The 19,485-nt window shown below is 37.2% G+C and overlaps 1 protein-coding gene across 40 annotated transcripts in view; it reads left to right on the plus strand.

Annotated features, from left to right (window-relative positions):
* Zbtb20 (zinc finger and BTB domain containing 20) overlaps nt 1-19,485 on the plus strand; it is an 809,739-nt gene that overhangs the window by 629,567 nt on the left and 160,687 nt on the right. The gene's annotated exons all lie outside the window — the stretch shown is intronic.

The following is a 19,485-nucleotide window of genomic DNA, read 5'->3' on the forward strand; positions in this document are numbered from 1 at the left end:
AGTCTCGGGGGGGGGGGAAGAAATCTAGGATTCACACATTCCATGAGATTTATAGAAGGTGGCATTCTTTTTTAGAAAAGATGGGAAGTTGGTGGGGCAGAGGGAGCTTGATTTCAAATGAAAAAAGAGAACATTTATTAAAGACCAAACCAGGCTGCACTGAGTGGATTTAGATAAATATTACTTTGAGCTGCTTGAAAGAGATTTGGGGGCAGTGAAACCAAATAATCAAGTCACTACAAGAGACACCACCCAAGAAATCTGGCAGGGAGTGACAGTCACCTATTGTGATAAATAATCATGATCCTTCTGACTGCTTCTCACTCTCTGGTGCACAATGTCCCTTATTTACAACATTATATCTTACTTCACTGACCTAAGGTATTTATTGTGTTGTAATCATCTGCACAGAAAGGCCGTTTCCAGGGCTCTTTTGCTTGTGTGTGCCTTTCACTAACATTCCTAGAAGCTAGTGGCAAATATATATAGGGGGACAAAATCCTTCCAAGAAGGCTAAGGCTAAAGTCAAATGTGACATTTATTTGACAGAGAAAGGAGATTGATTAAACTCTGCAAAGACTGGTGCTATGTGTAATGCATTTATACAACAGGGGTGGGTCCTTTCTGCCCCTAACAAGTCTGGTTATTCCCTGTTCTCAGTATTGATAGCGTATGTCTGTTGATGCTTTGGAGGATGTCGATGTGCCTGTTCATGGTTACCACTTTATATCTTCACATCCTTCCCCTCAGTTACCTAGCACTGCATATTTCTAGTCTTCTGACTGGCAAACCATTTTTGTTACAGTTCTTTTGTGTAAAAACAGTTCACATAATAGCTCTGTGTTAGACAAGGCATTAATCCCACATCACCAGGATGAGTCAGCACCATGCACTCCTGCCTGCACGGCTCAGCTATTATGACGTCAGTGCTTGAGGGGAAGGCTCAGACATAAGCAGTATAGGAAACCTGTGTCACCTATTAGAAATCAAAGGGGAGACCTTTGAGATAAAAATGTAATTGAAAGGCTGTCTCTGGCTAATAGGAAAATATGAAACTGACTCTATGCTACATCAACCATCAATCAAGCAGCTTCTAAAGAGATCCTATTTTTTAACCAAAGATAAGGTGAGGGAAAAGACTCATAGTGAGCTAATAGTCCACTCATGTGCCCATGACCTTGTCCCACCCCTAAGCCAGGTTTTCTGCTTGTTTAGGCTTGTTCCAAATCCTGAGGCTGCCTTTGTATCAGCAGGGTGACAGGGCCTATGACAGTTCTCTGTCCTCAAGTACCCCACGGACACAGCTGATGTCCCTAAGAATGGTGCCTCAGAGGCCTGTCAAAAGGAAAGGAAAAGTTCCTTGGGAACAGATCAGAACATTGTCTCCTCACTCCATCTAGCTTCAAGTGCCTTTTCAATGGCCTCCTCTGGACAGGTGCAGAATCCAGCCTATTTGACCTTCTCTCTTTGCACTGTGTTTAATCCAGTGCCCCAATCTGGATTTGACCCAGATTTCAATAGGAATTGAATAGCTTCCAGACTTTCCCCCAAGAGTTTTCCGTTCCATTACTCTTTAGTAGAAACAAAAAGGATCCTTCCATAACCAGCCATGGTGCCTTGAAGCAGGTGGCACACACTTGTCCTATTTGGGAGATCCAGTTCTTGTAAGTTAGGCCTCTTTACAATCGAACTCAAATATATTCTCAGGACAATACCTTTCAGTACTGAAAACTACTCGTTGAAAACGTGATAATTTACTGTCTTAGTGACATTCTCTGTTAAAAAGACATCCCTCCATCACAGCGCCCCTCCCTCCCTCTTACTCTCACCCCAGCCAATCATTAGCCCCTGTGATAACCATCAGAAAGTGCAGTACTGCTGGGATCTTCTGCCTTCATTAGATTGCTAATAGTCTCCTACCATGCTTATAAAAGCTAATACTTCTGCTTACCTTAGTTTTGATTAATTATTACTTATAACTCTTTATTTAGTTTTCAGTCAACAAACATTTACTAGGCTCAGTTCTGAGAACTCCAAGATAAATATGAAATGCTCCCTTTTCTTAAGAATCTCACAGTCTGATAGGGAATATAAATAAGTAAATGAAGATTGCCTCATGGTGGGCACTGGAATGAATACAGGTACAAGATGTATAGAGAAGAATGAGAAAAGAATGCTCAACTATATTTGAAAAGGCACCCAAGCTGGTTCTTAAAGTTAAAAAATTAAGAACAGTTTATAAGGTGGATTAAAAAAAAGGTGGGGAAAGAAAAAAGGCTCATAATCAAGAAAAAAGCAATAACATTTATGAAGTCAGGAGACATCAGGCAGCCATATTCAGAGGGCTGAGCAGTTTGGTGCGGCTAAAGCATGGTGACTAAAAGAAGAACATGAAAGACAGGGATGGAAAGTAGGCAGGAGGCAAATCACAGATCTGTTGTAGGTCCTGCAGAGGAGTCTGGACTTGCTCCTGCAGACTTAGGGAGATCTTAAATAATTTAACCAACTTTGTGTTTTATAAAGAACACTCCAGTGATAGAGATGGCTGATTGAGAATAGAGAAACTAGATCAAGGTGAAAACAATAGCCTGAACTGTGCAATGGGGTCAAGTGGAGAGGAAAGTCTACTGGGGAGTTGGGTTAGTCAGCTTTTTGTCACTATGACCAAAATATCTGACAAGAACAACTTATAAAAGGAAAAGTTTATTTAGGCTCGTGTTTTTAGAGGTTAAGTTCATGGTCAGCTTATATCATTGCTTAGAGCCTGAGATAAGGCAGAACATCACGGTGAAAGGACATGGTAGAGGAAAGCTGCTCAGCTTATGGAAACCAGTAAATAGAAAGAAAGAGAGATAGGAGTCGGGGGCAAAATATAATCCTCAAATGTATACCCACAGCATTCTACTTAATCTAACCTTCCTGAAGTTACCGTACGTAATCCATTCAAATTATTAATCCATCAAATAGATTAATCCACTGGTGAGGTTACTATTCACATAATATAATCATTTCACCTCTTGAATGTTCCTGCATTGCTGAACATGGCGCTTTTCAGGGGACATCTCATATCCAAACCCAAACAGGAATACTGACATTTGCATAACTCCAGCATACTTTGGCCTACTTCGTAATCCTTGCCTTTTAGGAGAAAGGCTGTTGTGTGGGGCCAACAAATTTCAGACCAAAACATATCCTTATGGGAGTTTCACTGGAGAACTCGATTTGAATCTGCCCCTACACTGAGCTGTTGCCTACTGGTCCCCAGGGGTGTGTATCTCCTGCCCACAACAGTCATGGGCGAGAAGAAAGGGAGCAGAAAAGAAAATGACATTGACAGTGTCCTGCTTTTGTTCGCCTAAAAATGAAATCATTTCTTAATAATGTCTCCCTAAAGTCAATCAATGTCCCAATTTCCTATCATTTTCCCATTGCTGCGTTTTTCTAAGCAGCATTTCCAAGCCATTGAACTGAATTGCAACTTATGCACAGCCGGGTGTTGAAACAATTCAATATATTCATTTCTTCTCTCTGAATTAGAGTTCACCATAAGTGTGCTTTTCTCTTGTTCACTTTGGGCTGCCAGGACAATTTAAAGGAAATTTTCAACAGCTTATGTTTCACATACCATGTTCTTTTTTGCAAATGGGAGGATCTGTGTGGGTGTGTTTAAGTCTTCTCTATATTGCTTTCTAGAGAAAGGTTTGAGAAGATGAACAAGATGAGGAGCAGGGACCTAATGAAAGCCCAGGTCCCCCAGTGACCTGAGTGTAGAACGTAGGCTGGTGATCAGATGGTCAATTATGTGTTTGTCAAAACACAGTGGGCTGCGTTCCAGACTGCCAGCTTTGGAGGCCCAGCTTCTGCCAACCAAATGTCATCTGGGAACATGCAACACTGGGCACTGTGAAGGAGTTTGAAATAGACCATGCCACAGCCAACCTACTGCCAGTCTTATAGCACCAATATGGCATGCACAGCCGGGCCCCATGTTTCAGAGCTCAGGAATTCACTGTACTAAATTCAGGAGGTCAGATGGGTTCATGTTTTCAAAGCCTATGTTCTCCGCTTTGAACACTGTGACTTGCTCCTCAGCAATTTCCAGGGGATTTTTCCAGTCACATCTCTGTGGAAACCAGTCTTTTTGTGATGGTTATGAGAGCCTTGTAAATGTCCTGGAGGAGAGGGGGAAAAAATAAACTTGCTCTGACAATGACTGTGATTCCTACAAGGGATTCCAGCTCTTAGGAAATTACATTAAAGGTGCATAGCTTTTAAAATATCAGGAACCACCTTGGCAACTTATAAAAAGCAGAAGGGCTTTGCCTATTTTATAAAGTGATTTGCATATACCTGCATAAATAATGTCCCCACCTGTACTTTTATGCATTTAGGTTGAATAAATTAAATTCAGTGATCTTTAAAATATTCACTGTCTTTCATTGCTCAGACATCATTTTCAGGACCCTTCCTCTTTGTTTGTTTTTCCCCCCTATGACAGTAGTGGCTAATTTTAAAAAAAAAAATTATTTTAACTAATTCAGAGAATCTAACTACTCTGCAGACCAGCGAGCCAGGAACTTTATCTCTGTCTTTTTGCATTTCTCTTAGTCTTCCAAACTATCCAACCATGGGTTCGAGATATTTTTCATAAGATAAAGAGGAGGAGTATATTACTAAGGTGAAATCCCAGCACAAGATAGTAACAAGCTCAACTACCTATGTGTATACCCACACTTCCACCAATAAACACCTCAGGGACACAATCACAGTGTTCTCTGGCCATGGCCACAGCCCCTTCAGGAACCATCCAGCTACCAACCCATATCAATTATAAGATGGGCCATCAAATCACAGCCTGTCAGTAGACCAACCTCAACCACATTTATCCTGGAAGATATTATTAAGCATGCTTAGTGGAGAGTTAAAATACAAAATATAGGATATTTCCCTTCCATGCTCTAAAGGAACTTAAAACTTAGTCAAGTTACAGTATTGAGTGTTTTATGCATATAAGACAATAAATGACTAAGTTCCAAAAGGAATGATGTAGTCTAGGAAATGCTATAGGATTTCATCCTTGAAAGAATCTTGAGGTCTAGAAAATTTCATGTAAATTGTGATTCATCTGGGTCTTGATAAATGGCTAGAAGGTATGAAAGACAGAGGGTCATCCAGTTAGAGGATCATATTCCAAGTAAAAGTATGCCCCTAAGTGCTGGGATCTTCGAAGGGTTTCATAACTAGCACACTTCTTCCCCACCCAAGTTATGAACCCATTGGAAAATAAGACAAAATAATTCATAGAAAGTAAACCAAATATTTTGTAAATGCTGGTTGAAGAGTGTGGCTTAGCGCTACAAGCAAAATGCACTCATGGACACCCTTCCCTTCACTCTAATCTTTAGAAAACCCCTCCCAAGGAAAATTTGTATCAGCATAGGTGCAACACTTTTTGAGGTCACTAACTTCCACTAGTCTGCAGAGAAAAGGAAGAAAACAAAGTATAAACTCCTGCACTTAGGAGTTTTGACAAATCAGTTGTCTAATTGAGAAATATGGATCAATGGATGCCTTACAAACAGGATAATTCATCTCCATGGGAAAGTATAAGAAATGAAGCAAGAGGCAAGTAGTGTTTAAAAATCTTCCTTCTGGACACAAAGAATGAAAAAGATGCATTCTTACCAACACAGATATCTCTACCTGGAAATAAGTGGAGGAATTACTGAGATCAAAGTGGGAACCTGAGCCACGAGGCCAAACAAAACTCTCGTCTATCTAAGGGGATGCTCCTAGGGTGGTCATAGTATTTATCCATGATCTCTACTAAGGGCTCCTTTAAAGAGTCTCAAAGTTTCTAGAGTCAGAACCTAAAAGAACAGGAAAAAAATAAAGATAATATTAGAAAGAAAAATATAAACACTTATATTCTTTTTTTTTTTTTTTTTTTTTATATTCTTGGTAATTGCCATTCTANTTTTTTTTTTTTTTTTTTTTTTGGAGGTACCAGGGATTGAATCCAGGTACTTAATCACTGAGGGGTGCTTAATCACTGAGCTACATTTGTAGCCTTCAATTTTTTTTTTTTTTTTTTGAGATGGGGTCTCACTAAGTTTCTGAGGGTGACATTGAACTTAAAATTCTTCTGTCTCCCCTTCCCACGTTGCTAGGATTACAGGTTTGCACAACTTCACCTGGCTGTATGTGTTCTTAAACTAATAATAATAGGACATAATATTTCTGAATGCTTGCCTTGCTTTAGATACTGAAGTATAAGTACTTTTAAAACTGTCCTATTAAGCAGATGCTCTTGCTGTTATAGTCCTAGTTATGAGAAAATTGAGATTTTAGCATGTTTGAGTAAATTTTCCAAGAACACTTAATATATAGTAGAGATAGAACTTGAATGCAAGGCTATCTGTTTTTAAAAACCTTGGCCAAATGTCAGTAAACATAAAGTGAGTATCTACCGAATGCTAAAGGTAATAGTGAGAGAAGCAAACGTGGTCTACCTCTTCCTGAAACTTACAATCTGGGGAATATAAGAGAGAGATTAATAAAATAGTCACATAAAATAACTTAAATTCACAAACTATGCTTTCCATTATGAAATAAAAGAAGCAGATGCTCTAAGAACGAATAGAAGGTGGGTATCCAATGGAGTTTAGAAGTTTAGGGGAAGTTTCCCTGAGGAAGTGACATTTGAGCTGGCATCTGAAAATAAAAAAGAAGAAATGAGGTTAGATAGTGGAAGAGGATTCCAGGCAGAGGGAACAGTATGGTTGAAGGCCCTGAATACAGCTAGAGAGAGAGAGAAGGAATCAAGCAGCAGCCCAAGTTGAGGTTGAAGAGATACATAGGATCTTCGATGCTGGCCCCATTGTAGCCATGTTAAAGATTTTTATCTTTATCCTAAGGACAATGGGAAAGCAAACTTATGAAGGAGTGGGGAGTGATCAATTTAGTGTTTTAAAAATATATACTTTTAGGGTCTTTCTAAATTGCTGAAGTTGGCTTCAAACTTTCAATCCTCCTGCCTCAACTTCCTGAGTCACTGGGATTACAGGCATGTACCACCTGAAAACAATAAATATTTATAGGCAATAAATATTTATAGGCAAGAGCCACAATAGGACCTGGGATGCAGCTCAGAGGTAAAGTACTCCTGGGTCAATCCTCAGTACCTGTCCTGATCCCCAAAATACTGTTGAGCGTTTATTCCAGAGAGGTGGAAACATAGCCAAAGTATGTACACCAGTGTTCATAGCAGCTTTATTGGTAGTAGCTCAAAATTGAAAACAACTCAGTTACCTTCAGTGGGTTAATGGTTAAGCAAACCACCATACATCCATATTGTGGTATTCTTCTCCACACTAACAGGAATGAACTATTGAGGCACACAACAGCATGGATTAATTACAAGAGTATTACACTGAGTTTTAAAAATCCCAAAATTACAAACTGCCATATATAGCACTCTTGATATGAAAAATTTTAACAATGTAGAACAGATTTCTGGTTGACAGAGTTAGGGGACTGGGGTAGGAGTCAGGGTGACTGGCAATAATAGGGGAGCCACAGATCCTTACAACAACTTTTCTGTAGTTTGACTTGGTGGTGTTCACATAAATCTATACCTGTAATAAAATTGCACAGAATTTTATACACACACACACACACACACACACACACACACACACATATGCGCACAAATATAAAACTGTTGAAATTTGAATAAGGTAAATGAATTATACAAAAGTCACTCTCCTTTTTGTGATATTGTACTGTAGAGATGTTACCACTAGAAAACAGTAGTTAAAAGGAATAACAGATCTCTTTGTATTGTCTCTTATAATCACATATTAATCTACATATCTGAAATCAAATGCCATAGACAGAAATAGATCTAGCAAGCTTCATTGTGGTGAATGATTTGGAAAGATCAATAGTGGGTATGCGGGCTGGGGTCATGGCTCAATAGTAAAGTGCTCTCCTAGCATGTGTGAGGCACTGGGTTCGATCCTCAGCACCACATAAAAGAATAAATAAATAAATAAAATAAAGGTATTTTGTCTATCTATAATTTTTTTAAAAAGTGAATATGGGAAGACCAGTATGGAAGCTATCATGACCACACAGGAGTCAGACTAGGAACATGACAAAGGAAATAGAAGAAGAATAAGTGGAACTGAGAGATAATTCAAAAGTAAAATATGCACAACTTTCTTGTGGGTTGTTTCTGGTAGATGAAGGAGAGAGAAGGGCAACTCTGACCCCAGTTTTAAGCTTACAAAACCTTGTGGAGATGGTGACATCCATAGTCATATAAAATATCAAAAGAGGACTAGAGTGGAGGGGAAGATTGTAGGTTCCATTCTTGAGATGTTGAGTGTTAGGTGCTTTTGATAGATATAAGTGAGCATACTGAAATAGATTTACAATATACACAACTGGAATTCAGAAATAAAATAAAGGCTGGAAATTAAGTTCAGAGTAGTTAACATGTAGTGGTAAATTAATCTATTGGCATGGATGGCACTGCCAAGGGACAAGGTGTGATTGAGAAGAAAACCCAAACTGAGGCTTGAAGAACTCTCAATATCTAATCATCTGCTAGATAAAAATGAAATCTGTAAAGTACCCTCAAAATAAGGAGTATTTTAGCTGAAATGGTCACAGGAAAAGTAGGAAACAAAGGCATACGAACCAAGACAAGAGAGCATTTGGGGGTCAGCAGTGTCAAGTGCTCTGAGAGGTCAGCAGTGTCAAGTGCTCTGCTTTCTTCAACTAAGTCTAGAAAATGTCCATTGAACATATTAATTTGTAAATTATTGTTGAGGTTAGCCAAAGCTGTTTTTGTTGAAGTGGTAGAAGCAGTAACTTGTTTATAATGGATTGAGGAGAGAGTGAGAAGTGAAAAAATAGAGCAGCACACATGGACCAATTTAGAAGTTTTCCTGTGAAGAAAAGGAAAATGAGCTACATAGTGTCTTGAGAGGGGAAGTGAGGTCAAAAGAAAGTTTGAGGAAAAATGGGAACTTTTGACTCTTTAGTTCACTTGTGGGAAGAATTCAATAGAGGAAGAGAGATTCAATGTACACAAGAGAGAGGAAGACAGGATGATTGGTAGTGGGTGATTCCTTATAAAGCTAGAAAGATGGCATCATAAGTATAAATGGAGGCATAGAAAAATGGGCACCTCTTCCATCCTTACAAGGAAGAAAAATTAAAGAATAGAGGCAGATGCTGGTCCACATGTAAGTTTGGTACTAGTAGGTGATGATATTTTTCATGTGATGACTCCTAAAGTGCAAGGTCTTGCCAAGAATAAGTGGGGAGGGGAAGATCTGATGAAAATAGTGGTTTAAAATAGCTCTGAGCACAACTGGAGCAGCAAGTTGATCAAAGAAACAGTAGAATTCTCTTTCTTTGGCAGTGTGAAAGGCCCAAGTGAGTCCGGTAGCTTAACACTGATACCCATATGTCCAGCATTTCCAATGTGGAAAATCAGAAGAAATGGGTATTTGAGTTAAAATTATGATAGAGTTTCACCTAATGTTTGTGAAACAGCATTATAGGTGTAACTGCTGCTGGTGGTGGTTTTTGTTTGTTTGTTTTTGTTCTAGTTGAGACTAATATAGAAGGGGAAAGCAGAGCGTATAAGGGGTCAGTTAAATTCTTCAAGCACCTGTTGAGCATTGTTTCTGTGTTTGGTACAAAAAATACTGAAAGGAATAAAATACCATCGCTGCTTCAAGTAGCTCGCAGTCTGGGATGGTTTGAAGGCTACCATTTGGTCCAAAAGGCCAGGAACAGTTGGTTAGATAAACTTTGACAAAAAAAAAAAAAAAAAAAAAAAACAAGGACACTTGTGTTATTCCTTTCTTTCGCCAGCTCCTTCCCCCTCTCTCCCCATCTTATCTCTTCATTGCCTGTCACTGTGTTGCTTTTCCCCAAAAAGACTATTCTTTGCCTTATTGCCAACCAAGCCTCTAATATGCATCATACACATATGAGTGACTATTTTGATTTCTTTCATTATCATTTTGCACAAATATGATCATTTAGGAACAATCAGATCATCGACTTGAAGTGTGGTATAGTGTGAATTTTCCCTAAATTGTAAGAGTTGTTGTCTGACTTTATAGAAAGGTCAGTTATTTAAATGAGGGAAGGATAGAGGAAGAGTACGAGTACGTGGGTTACAGAGAAAGGGAAGAAGAAGGAAGGTAAAGTGGAGAAGAAGGGAAAGAAAACTAATTAGAAAGAACTCAGATAGCAGCACATCCTTGTTATTCAAGGGAACTCCCATTTGAAATAAATAGATTAGCCTCTATCCCTAATGGTGATCTATACCATCAGCTTCCACAAACAGCTTCCAGACCTATACTACTAAGGATTAATTAAGTCCCAGCTGCTGGCAATGTAAGGAAGATGTAAAGAGAACCTAAAGGTGGTGGAAATTCCTAATTTCCCATAGACAACAGATCCTGTAGTCCACTTTATTCTGAGTATTATAAAATGGTAGCTTATAAAGAGGTGGTGGCAGTTACAGTTTTCCTTTATTTAAGCACATTCCAGTCTATTAGATTCCCCTTAGGAAATGACATTAGGACCATTTGACTCAAAACTAATACATCTGGGGTAAAATTTGGCAGCTGTTGAGTGATGCAGCTGTATTTTTTTAATATTTACTTCTTTCATGATTCTATAATTCATACTTATTGTAAAATATTAAGAAAGTATAGAGTAAGCCAAAAACATCCACAATTCCACCACATAGAAACTTATTAACAAATTTTTAGATAACTCTAGTCTCTTCTCTAGATATTAACATAACATTTTGTATATAAGATTGTGTCCTATTTTTAACTCAATATTGTATAATAAATACTTCCTGGTATAATTATAAATTCTTTGTAAATATCTTGGCAATCTCTGAATAGTATTCTGTCATATAAAATTCCTAGAATTGACCTATGTCCTATAAATATTTAGGCTATTTCCAGTAATTGAACTTTTATATTTTAAAATCCTGTAGAGTAAGAACAGCACATCAGATTGTCAAACTTGAAGGAAACTTAAATGAGGCAGTAATGCTACCCACCCAAAAAAACTTATCAGGCAATAATAGCACCCTTTAAGAGAGCTACTAATTATGAAAGACTTTGAAAATCATATTGGAATTCTACCTAAAGCTCTTTTTCCCCTAAAAGTAAAAGTTCTAAATTTTAATTCCAAAAGCTATACATTTAGTTTTCCTTGAAATTGTTACAATGATTGTATGCATAAGAACAAAGGAAAATTCCTTCAAAATCTCACAGCCTAGAGATAAGCACAGTGTATAGTTGGGAACTATATTTGCATACTTCTCTGTTTATCTGTCTCTTTTTTTCTCCCTCCTCCTCTTTCTAAAATGAAATAAAAAGGAACCTACTGTTTTATAATCTGCTCTTTTCACTTAACAGTGTAATAGCCATTTTTCATATTAATAAATATACATCGACATCATCTTTACAGCAACATTGTACTCCAGTATATAGACAATATATTGACTCGATCACTTATTGATGGACATTTGGGACACTTAGAACTTTTTTCTTAATAATGCTACCATGACCATCTTTATATATGAAACTTTCCTGCGTGTATTCTAAAAGACATTTACCTGGTTACTTCCTCAGAATAAATTTAAAGTGGTAGAACTACCAACATAAGATGCAGGCATTCCTAAACCATCCCCCCAATAAAGTTGTATCAATTTACATTTCCCCTAGAAAGAAAGGGACTAGCCAGTTCTCCACATCTTTACTAATTCTGTAATTCTCAGTTGTAATTTTTACCATACATATGAATATTTTCATATTGGAAGTATAAAGGTACATTTTCCATGTATATAATCAAAGCCTGAAAACTTAAAGAAAACTATCTTAAACTGTATCACATGAAAATAAAAAATTGCTATGGCAGAAAATATTTTTTAAACTGGGAAAAATATTTGTGACATACCCCTTATACCTTAGGAGTGGTTATTAAATCAATAATGAAAATATTAAATTTTTTTAAAAAAAAAATTTTGTAGTTGTAGATGGACAGCATGCCTTTATTTTATTTGTTTATTTTTATGTGGGCTGAGGAGTGAAAAATAGTGCCTCACTTGTGCAAGTCAATCACTCTGCCACTGCACCATAGCCCCAACCCAAAATTTTATTATTTGTTACTAGTATTTTTAGTTATTTGTAGATTTCTGTTATTTTGATTATTAATTCTATCATTTTAAAATAATTTTAATTGTTAGTGTCATTTTAAATGAGTTTATTAATACAAATTTTTAAAATAAAAACTTGGAAAAAACACTTTAGCAATCTAACAAGCACCAGGTTGCTTAGTCACATTCTTTACTGCAAAAGTAGTGTTCCCTTAAGTCCTATAAGACCATCTCAGGCTCTGCTTCTAATGCTCTATGGCCACAACCAGTCTCACTGCCCTCCCCTGGAGTGTCCTGAGGAACAATGTGCTGGTGGAGGCACCGGTGGAATTTCTGGGTAAAGGTAGTTTGTGCTTCTTGGTTACATACGGTTATGTTTACCTGGTGTCACCATCCTCCAAATAAGCAGGTGAATTGTTCACTTATGTGGATATAAAAATTCTCATTCCCACTCTGCCATCAGACTCCAGAATCAGTAAATTACCAGGAAGAGAAAAATACGCACTGGCAACTCTGCCTGATTCCTGTCTCCAATGCAGAATTGACACTATTCTTCTAGCAGATGTAGATAGAGATTTCTGAATGTTCTCATAAATAAAGTGCTAGAGGCCATGTCATCAATGTCCTCCACCTCCCCCCACCAACTCCCATGTGTATTACTACATACTTAATGAAATAGAATATTTCTCAGCAACTTCAGGGAAAGTGAAAGACACTAGAGAAACAGAAATGCCACACTGACAGCATCACCCCAGCATTCACAGTACAAACTGTGACAGGGCATCTTCCTTGTGTTTTAGGAAGCGAGCATCTGGGCTCTCAGAGTCATTTCTCTGAGTTTTTCAAAGGGACAGGAGCTGTTGAACAAAGCTGTTCATAGTAGTAATTGAAGCATTCCTTTAGCACAAGAAGTTCAGTTGCTGATGATAAGGGGTGGAATGAGTCTCAGGGCATTCTTTCCCCCTTTTGGTGGAAAATTATGTAGGAATGTATATATATGAAAGTGTACACCTTAATTCCTAAAACAGTGTCCAGAAAAGAAGCAGAAGAGAAGCAAACATGTCAAAGATTTGTGGCAATACCTTCAAGCCAACCTCAGGCTGGTGAGAATGGTAGGAGCCAAATTTAGCAAGTTACTTGTCCTCCACCTGAGCAGTCAAATGCCCCATGAGGTAGGTCTGAGCATATGGTCAGGACACAGGCATTAGTGCTGCTAGTGGTACTGCTAGAGACCATAAGGCTGGCTCAAGATACATAGAGCTCCAAGTGCTGAATGTCTCACTTCTTAATGATGCCCTTGGAAACTTTACATATTTTATATGTGCTTCTATAACATAGCTGATATTCATAGGCCAAATAGGAACACAGGAGAGATGATAAATGTTGAGTGCTAATAACATTATGAGTGCTCTTTTTTCACATTTCCTTTTCTTCCTTAAACATGGTTGCTGTTCAAAGCTGTGTGTGTGTGTGTGTGTGTGTGTGTGAGAGAGAGAGAGAGAGAGAGAGAGAGAGAGAGAGAGAGAGAGAGAGATCCCATATACAAGCAATCTACATATTCACAGAGTAATTCTACTAAGGCGCTTATAAAGACAAGTTGTATAAGAAGTCTTTATACTGATAAAATTAAGATCTTAGATTCATTAGGTTCTTATTTTATATACTCTTCATCATTCCTTCTAGTGTAGGGTATTAAATACAAATTAGGCAATAGGCATACCTTACTTTACCCTTACCACAGAGACACTTCCAGATTTATTTAGAAGAGGACTTCTGGCCTTTTACATTGTGGAAAAATAAAATGGGGTCCACCTTATTCCTTCCTCATAAGTTTCTAGGCTTATTGGTAAAAAGAAAATAATTATCACCTCTAATTTATAATTGGCTCTATATTTGGGGTAAAAGAAGCACATATATCATGAAAGAATATGAGTATAAGATATACCTAAATCCTTTATTAGTGTCCTTCTGTCTAGTTGTTACAAGCTGACAAAGGGCACATGAAGAGAAGTAATAAGAAGTCTCTAGTCACAATGATTTTCTGGAATTTCCCCCCCTGCTTTTATCCATCACTGCTGAGCTTGAATAATGTCTACTACATTGATCCTTTACCAATAGCTTCCAAGTATTTCTCTTCCAGTCTTATAACTATTACTTTCCACTGAAGATTAGAATCTTCACACTGTTCAGCTTTTCCAATATGCATGAAGCATCTGTTGACAGGGTGTCTGTATACTACCTATCCATCTACTTAAAAGAACCAATTGCTTTATCATCTTACTACTATCAATCATTAGAATAGGTACTTAGGCCAGTCACTTTACAGGAAGTTGTTTGTTTGCCATTCCATCCCAAATCTCTGCTACACCCAGCAAGAGAATTTCAGACACATAGGCTAATATCCAGAAATCTGCTTCACAGAGCTGAATCCAAGTGCAGGATCTAAGAGAACTCTTATTGACTACTGTTATTTGGAGTTGTTCCCTTTATCCAATCAATAAGAATAATTCCTTTTGAGCCATTTTAATGTTGGATCCTGGCTTATTCCTCCTTATAGAATGTGAGGAGGGTTACATTTAAATTCCAGATAAATACTTTTATCTAGTGTCTTAGTCTGTTTTTGCTACTATAACAAAATAACTGAGACTGAATAATTCACTATCAGAAATTTATTTTTTTAAGAGAGAGAGAAAGAGAGAATTTTTTAATATTTATTTTTCAGTTTTCAGTGGACACAACATCTTTATTTTATTTTTATGTGGTGCTGAGGATCGAACCCAGCGCCCCGCGCATGCCAGGCAAGCGCGTCACGGCTTGAGCCACATCCCCAGCCCAAGAAATTTATTTTTTAATGTTCTGGAGGCTAGGAAGTTCAAGATCAAGTCACCAGAAAGTTCAGTGTCTGATATAGCTTCTTCGTTTCCAAGATGGTACCTCTTGCTGTGTCCTCCCAAGATGGAAGAGGTGAATGCTGTATCCTCATGTGGCATAAAGTAGAGACACAAAAGGAAGGGAGGCAGATCCCTCTCACTTCTTTTATAAGCATGCCAATCAATTCATGAGGGTTCTTCTCTCATGCCTTAATTACCTCCTGATGGCCCCACCTCTTAATGCTATTACATTGGCTGTTAAGTTTCAATATATGAGTTCAGGCAGACATGTGAGACCATAGCACAAAGTAAGAAATGAATTTATAATTTTTAATTCTTGTAATAAAATAATCTTTCATTACGTTCTTCCATCTCTCATTTCTGCTCTGGTAACAAGACAGAGAGAGAGGTATTCTTTAGAGGAGAAACAGGAGCTCTATATGGTAACCCCCCAAATGGATATAAACTTTGAAACAGGAAAAGATACAAATAGAAGCTAGAAAAACAACTGAGAACTGTGTGTACCTTAACTGCATCAGTCACACTAAAATGAATTAGGCATCAGTTAAGATGGAATCAAAAACATACATGCCAATTATTTATCTATTTTAAGATTGTGTAAGGTTTCACTTTCTTTTAACTTGTTAGTAAAATTACTTTTGTAAAAATAACTTGGTCTAAGAAGAAAGATTTCTCCACACCACAATCAGATGATTATATGGGAATGATTTATGGATGCCTTGGCTGACCACACTGATACGTAGACTGCCTAGGGACCAGGGAAACAGACTAAGTAACCCAGGAAGTGTGGAGTCAGGGCCAGCTGTGTACATGAGTCTTTGCCCTCTTCCAAAAGCTATCCAAGTTTAGTCATTTATTTCCTTTCTCAACAACAGGCATTAGTAAATATAAAGATAAAAATTCCTTTTAAGAGCTCCTGATATTATTATATAGGGATTATCCCTAGGTCAGCTTTGGTCCAGGACCTCAAAGAACCACACTTGAACACACATGCAGCCACATAGGAATACCCACATACAGTCTGTTAGTTTGGATTTTCCCCTGCCTATTAGATGCATTAAAAATCTGCTTTTAATGGGGCCTCTCTGCATTTTGACAGAAATATTTCTGGAGCTCTCCTGGTTTCCACAACATTTGCTGGGTGCACATTTAATATGTTTTAGCTTTACTGCCTAAAGATGGAATCAGGGACATCTACCTGCACATGACAGTGCTTTGGCTCTTGCAGTTGCAGAACTTAATGTATGTATCAGTAATGAAAATCTTAATTAAGAAAGCTGCATCATTGTCCACGAACACTCATTTTTCTCCCCCTGCAAAGCCCTTTGTGTATTGCAGTATATACCTGGTCCAGACAGACAGAGCCCTCGAAGAGCTTGTCTGGCAGATCTTCTCTTGATTATTAACAGCTAGCAAATGACAAAGTCTCGCTCTCCTTTTGTCTTGAAGCCTAGGCTTGGAACAGAAGAGCACACAATGTACTGTAGGGTTTGTTTGTGTTTTTTTAAACTTGCCTTTATTACGTTGGTGGGTTTGAAAATCCAACAGTGTTGATCAAAACTAATTTAGGTTACTTAGAGTTGCCAAAACACTAGCAGATGCATATTTACACATATACTCTCAGAGAAATGTAATTTTCCATATAGAAACAATGCAAAAATATAAGGAGGAATGGTTTTAAGTTGTCTGTTTATGTTTCTGGTACCTTTGCCCTCCAGAGCTGAAGACTACAATATCCCCCATTTAAGTGACCTTAGCAGTTATTTGTTTCCCTGTGCCAATGTGCATGTGCCAATTTGTCATCTGTGGAGACAGTAAGAAGCTTTGGAAGATGGAATAACTTTATGCAGACAACTAACTGTACTCATAAAAATGGAAAGAGTTATTAAGCTCTTTTGAAAAGGTGGCCTACAATCATGTTTATGAAACAATGCCCAATTGTAATATTTTAATACTGTCCAAATCATAATCTGTAAAATAAAAAGTTCAAGCATTTAAAATTCTCTTCAAACAGCCTGAAAATATTTAACTCTTAGAAAATAGAAACTTCTGCTATTACTTCTGTGACTTTGACACATGTCCTACATTGTGATGAGAGAGTCTCATATTCTTACTTACTTGGATATCATTCAATATTCTAGATTTTCTAAGTTTCTGTTTTTCACTGTTAGTTATTTTCTGGAAAAGCCATGTAAATAATTGAGTGGGGCTTCAGCATACAGTTATATAACACTGTCCAGTGGAATAGAACCCATCCACCTAAATATGGTCAGTAATGAATATTTAGAACCTCTCTTCTTTATGGTACATACACAATGTCCACCTAGGCAAGAGCAGCCATACTGCCTCAGATGGAACTTACAGGTTGGTCGTTAACTCTGCTTCTTAGAACTTCAAGTGCTGAGGTGCATTAACTTTCCTTTATTATAATTATTCAATCACATTATCCATATAAATTAATGAGTTTCACTGTGGCATTTCCATACACTGTATTATAGCATATTTATTTTTAAAATCACCATAATGTAAGTGATGGTCAGTTTTCCATATTTCTAGATCAAGAGAAATTTTGTGCAAATATTCTCTCTATTATGAAAGATGTGAGGAACTCCATATTATAGAAAGATTATTTTCAAGTAGTCTGGCATTAAAATTTCATGGTTTCCTTCATAATATGTTTAATTAAGTTTAAATATGAAAAGTAAATAAAAAAAGATTTACAGTTCTATACTAGGACCACAATAAAGGGTTAAAAAATATGCTATCAGGGCTCTTGGTAGCTCCATAGAAAACCTGAACAGGTTATTGTACTATGAAGGCTTTTTTTCCTTTTCAAGAACCATCTGACCAATGCTGTCATAAATCCTAAAACATGGTATAATAATTAGATTAGATGTGTGTTGCAGTTTTATGAAGCATATAGTATAATCTCAATAAATATTTGAAGAATTATAAATTATAAAAGAATAAGGAAAGAATGAATTATGTTGGCATTTCAAAGATCAAAGCAAAAAGTAGGCACTCTTTTCTTGATTTTGAAAAGTCCTTCTAATATTTAGAAGTCTACTGGATTTCTAGATGCTGGTCTTCAACTTTCCAAATAGTAAACTACTCATGGAATTGTGTAAACTCTGAAGATCTAAAATTTGGGTAAAGTTACTTTCTGCCCCTGGAACATATACACATGTATGTGAATGGACACTCGATCACAATATAAAACATACTTTCTACTGTGGGTTATGATAAAGATGGATGAAAACAAAAAAAAAAATTGTAGATCAAGATAGGATCTTCTTCCACTTAGTATATCTACAATTGGCTTAAAATTGTTTTGCTTTTGTTGTTGTTGTTATTGTTATTGTTGTTGTTTTTCCCAGTGCTGGAGTTTGAACACAAGGCCTCACACATTCTAAGCTAGCACTCTACCACTGAACTACATTTCCAACCCCAATTTTCTTAAAATTTAAAATGACTTAACCCATTATAAATGGCAGACCTTCTAATGACTTATCCTCCTCTCTCTTTACTGATGTGTTTTGGGGTTTTTTTTGTTTTGTTTTGCAGTACTGGTTATTGAATTCAGAGTTGCTCTAGGACTAAGCTAGTGCTCAACCCTTTTTATTTTTTATTTTGAGACAAGGTTTCATGAAGTTGCTGAGCTGGTCTTGAACTTGTGATATTCCTGCCTCAGCATCCTGAGTTACTGGGATTACAGGCATGTGCTACCATGGCTCTTATTTTTGTGCTTGAAATATCATATGTTGTATCAGCTTTGGCCCAGTCCACAAGCCAAAGAATCAAGCAGGCTTAGGGCAAAGAAGTGTCTTGCAACTAGAATTAAAGGTCTTTAGAAGCATATTAGCTGACTAAAGGATGCTCTTTAGTTCAAACCTGGACACCCTTTGCTCTCTCATGGAAATACATCCACTAGCTGTGTCACAAGTGATCCTTTCAGCAAATGTGTGCATTAGTGATCCTCCAGAGCATCATATTTATGTTAGTGCTTAATAAGACATTCATAAAGCAACATGTAGTTTGTTATATTTAAATGCCTGTGACTTCCTTCAAAAGCAAGCACCTTTAAACAGAGTAATAGCATTTCTCTATATGCAAACCTCTGTACATAAAAAGGTTTACATTTTAAAACAAACATGTTTTTGAGTTTTATCCAAATTCCAAAAAAGCATCTAAAAAATTTAACAGCTGAAAAACACTTTCTCCTTGCTGGGAAAACTTAAACCTTGCTAGGCTTTATGCAACTTAAAAAAAAAAAATCACTTCTGTGCTGAGAACTAGCATGAGAAATCTCAGCATGAAAGGTTGTTGGAATTTTTTTTTCTCTTCATAGAGCTAAAACCAATCGTGGGTTTTAGAGTGATACCACAA

This window comes from Marmota marmota, unplaced genomic scaffold, assembly GCF_001458135.2.
Source record: "Marmota marmota marmota unplaced genomic scaffold, marMar, whole genome shotgun sequence".
NCBI classification, from domain to species: Eukaryota; Metazoa; Chordata; class Mammalia; order Rodentia; family Sciuridae; genus Marmota; species Marmota marmota.